Consider the following 4,249-nt stretch of genomic DNA (forward strand, 5'->3'; position numbering starts at 1 on the left):
GCAATGCATTCAGTGTCATTTCTTCATGTTAGAATTAATTAAAAGTAGCTCGCTTCACTGAAAGAAGAGTCACATATTTTGTGTTCAAAGGCTTCAACTTTCTTCATGTTCAGGTTTGAGACTCTGTAGGCCAAGGTTCAATTTAATCACTGACACAAAATGATCAATTAATTTTACAAACTCAATTAAGAAATTGTAAAACTCTTCATAGTGAGCCACTTAAGAGTTTATGAAGACTTGGTTTAATTCTCTCATTGTGAAAATATTTCAATTCTCCAGCAAACATATTTAATACATGCAAAATCTTTTATTGGAATGTAACAGTTTGGAAGCTGTGGATGAATTATCACTTATCTATAATTTACTTGATAATGAAATAAAATTGGATGGAGAGTTTTCTTTTAGGAGCTCCAAAATATACTGATTGTCATTTAATTGTTGATCAACTCTTTGCAAACTAAACATGCAGGGGGCATAATTGGTTTACGCCAGCAGAGCGGAATAGATTTGTAGGGAATTAGCAGCCGATTTTTCAGTTTTTATTTTCCATTGGCTTGGAAAATACTGTGTTATGGCCATATGAGGAGGGGTAAAATTGACTCCCATATTGTACCACCCCAAGTCTGACCGTAAAATGTTTTGTTGTGAATTTAGAAGGATGAAGGAATTTTTCAAAAGTCTATGTTTAAACATTTATGTACTGATTGCAAGGAAACAAGTTTGGTGGGTTTCCTTGAGTTTTAAAACAAAAGGAGGTTAGTTGTTATTGAGTTAAAAACCCAACCAGGTAAAGATATAAAAGATATTCAGAAAGATAATCCCACACAACTTGATGTTTCTTGATGTTTTGAGAACCACGTTCACACACACACACAAGCATGCTTAGTTTTACAGGTTATACTGGAGGTGGCTACTTCTTAGCCAAATTAAAGTTCAATGCCAAAAGTTAAAAAAAATTGAGGGTTCACTGTTTATAAACCCTTGGCTATAGCAGACAGTTTTGCAGGTTCCTTTAGATTCCAGGAGTTGAGTTGAACCTCATCTAAAACTGCAATTGCTGGAGACAATTTATTTTTAAAACATAATCTGCCTTTTCCAAAAAGTCGAATATTTTCACACCTGAGGTTCCTTTCGATGAAAAATTCTCTATCTCTGTGCTGGATTTTTAAACTAAGAGAGATAGGGCCTTGACCTGAGGGAGAAAAGAAGGGAACTCTTTACTGTTGTATCAGCAGCCTTTCCAGACTACACTACTGCTGTCTTTAGCAGCTTGTGTGCAGCTTCAGTCACATGAGATCTCTGTCCTCATAATGATATCAGAAGGGGTTTGTTTAGCTTTTGTTTCATGGCCAGTGGAGGTGGGGGTGTGGGGAGGTGGGGGGGTTATTAGATTCTGATATGTCCCAGCCATTAACCTTCTTGATGAGATAGGAAAACATCTTTCATATAACTACTGTTCTAGCAGACTTTCTGTCTCTGCTGGAAAGGTAGTCTCATAGAAATGTGAATGTAATGTCTAGTAGATTTCAGTAAATCCTTTCAAAGTCATTAATGGCATCTTCAGGTTGAAATTCCATGGAAGGACATGCTGTGGCATGTCTGAATTGTATGTCACATAGGAATTTTCCAGAAGCTGGTCAAATTGCAATACCAGACATCAGATGAATTGTGGCGGCCATCTTAAGTCAGTGTGTTTTCTTGATTTTAAAAAGAAGACCTTTTTAAACAGTTCAATAGATGTTTGGTCAGCCGATGAAACTATAGATTAGTATCACTCATGCACAAGTCACATCATCATGCCAAAGGACTGGAGAATTGCAAATGTTACACCCTTATTTAAAAAAAGGGTGTAAAGATAAGCCCAGCAACTACAGGCCAGTAAATTTAACTCCAGTCACAGAATCACACAGAATCACAGTACAGAAGAGGCCCTTCGGCCCATCGAGTCTGCACTGACACGTGACAAACACCTGACCTACCTACCTAATCCCATTTACCAGCACTTGGTCCATAGCCTTGAATGTTATGACCTGCCAAGTGCTCATCCAGGTACTTTTTAAAGAATGTGAGGCAACCCGCCCCCACCACCCTCCCAGGCAGTGCATTCCAGACTGTCACCACCCTCTGGGTAAAAAAGTTTTTCCTCACATCCCCCCTAAACCTCCTGCCCCTCACCTTGAACTTATGCCCCCTTGTGACTGACCCTTCAACTAAGGGGAACAGCTGCTCCTTATCCACCCTGTCCATGCCCCTCATAATCTTGTACACCGCGATCAGGTCGCCCCTCAGTCTTCTCTGCTCCAACAAAAACAACCCAAGTCTATCCAACCTCTCTTCATAACTTAAATGTTTCATCCCAGGCAACATCCTGGTGAATCTCCTCTGCACCCACTCCACTGCAATCACATCCTTCCTATAATGTGGTGACCAGAACTGCACACAGTATTCCAGCTGTGGCCAAGGTTCTATACAACTCCAACATGACCTCCCTACTTTTGTAATCTATGCCTCGATTGATAAAGGCAAGTGTCCCATATGCCTTTTTCACCACCCCACTAACTCTGCCTTCAGAGATCTATGGACACACACGCCAAATTCCCTTTGTTCCTCAGAACTTCCTAGTGTCATGCCCTTCATTGAGTACTTCCTTGTCAAATTACTCCTTCCAAAGTGTATCACCTCACACTTTTCAAGGTTAAATTCCATCTGCTACTTATCTGCCTATTTGACCATCCCGTCTATATCTTCCTGTAGCCCAAGACACTCAACCTCACTGTTAACCACCCAGCCAATCGTTGTGTCATCCGCAAACTTACTAATCCTACCACCCACATGGTCATCTATGTCCTTTATATAAATGACAAGTAATAGGGGACCGAGCACAGATCCCTGTGGTACGCCACTGGACATTGGCTTATCTCTACAACCCTTCTTAAATAGCGGAAGCACATTAGCTGTTCTCCAGTCCAGTCGGTGGTGGGGAAACTTGTAGAAACAATAATTCAGGACAAAATTAATAGTTACATGGACAAATGCAGGTTAATTAAGGAAACCAGCATGGGTTTCTTAAGGGAAAACCATGTTTAACTAACTTGCTGGAGTTTTTTGAGGAGGTAACAGAGAGGATTGATGAGTACAATGTTGTTGATGTAGTGTATATGGATTTCCAAAAGGCATTTGATACAGTGCCACATAATAGACTTGTGAGAAAAGTTATAGCTCGTGGAATACAAGGGACAGCAGCATTTGGGCTGAAATTTTCCGGCCCCTCCAGCTGGCGGGATCTTCTGTTCTCCTGAAGCCAATGGGCTTCTAAATGTCTCCTCGCCTTTTCTGTCCCCGTCCCTGCCGTGACTGGGCTGGAAAATTCCGCCTACGGAGACGGAATTGACTGAGTGACAGGAAACAGAGGGTAGTAGTTACTGTATCTTTTGCGTGCTGGAGGAAGGTTTGTAGTGGAGTTCCCCAGTGGTCAATGTTGGAACCCTTGCTTTTCTTGATACATGTTAGTGACCTAGACCATGGCGTACAGGACACAATTTCAAAGTTTTCAGATGATACCAATAGCAAAGAGTTACAGACCTTCAGTTGTCTCTTTGGAACTTCTGGCCTCTTGTAAGTTGTTCTTGCTTTAAATCTGCTTTCTGCAACTTTTGTCTCTTTAAATCTGAAGCTTGGAGCCTTTCTCTCTGCCCCTCACTCTTAACTTCACTTAACAAGACCTTTTCCCAGGTTCCTGTCCTTCCTTTTGACTATAAGGTTTTCCTGGGGCTTCCTCCTGTTCCACTCCCCTGGATTTTGGGGGATTTTCTTTAACTTGGGACTGGCTATCTGTCCCTTTTGCTCCAGTCTCTCCTGGCAGCTGTCTTCAAAACCAACTGAACTCAAACAGCTTCCAAATCAAGCTGCAGTTTCTAGTTTCTTCTATTTGTGTCTGTGGGAGGGACCTGCCTCACTGGGCCCCTGTTGCTAGGCTACAGCCCAGTTTCTCTACTGTTGTTTGCTTAACTTAGCTGCAACAGTCATAAAACTCTCATTAGAAATGCAAGCACCTTTTAAAGTGAAACTAAAACTCAATTTGACCTTTTCTTAACACACAGACACAGAAATACAAATCAAACTAAACATTAAAGCTAAAACTCATTCCTAACACCCACAAATACAAATATAACTTACTTAAGCTATCTCTATTTCCTAACATTAGAGTTTGCCTGAGAGTGAGGTGGGGAGGCAAGTTCAACTGAAGCAT

The sequence above is a fragment of the Cetorhinus maximus genome, chromosome 12, assembly GCF_964194155.1.
Source record: "Cetorhinus maximus chromosome 12, sCetMax3.hap1.1, whole genome shotgun sequence".
NCBI lineage: Eukaryota > Metazoa > Chordata > Chondrichthyes > Lamniformes > Cetorhinidae > Cetorhinus > Cetorhinus maximus.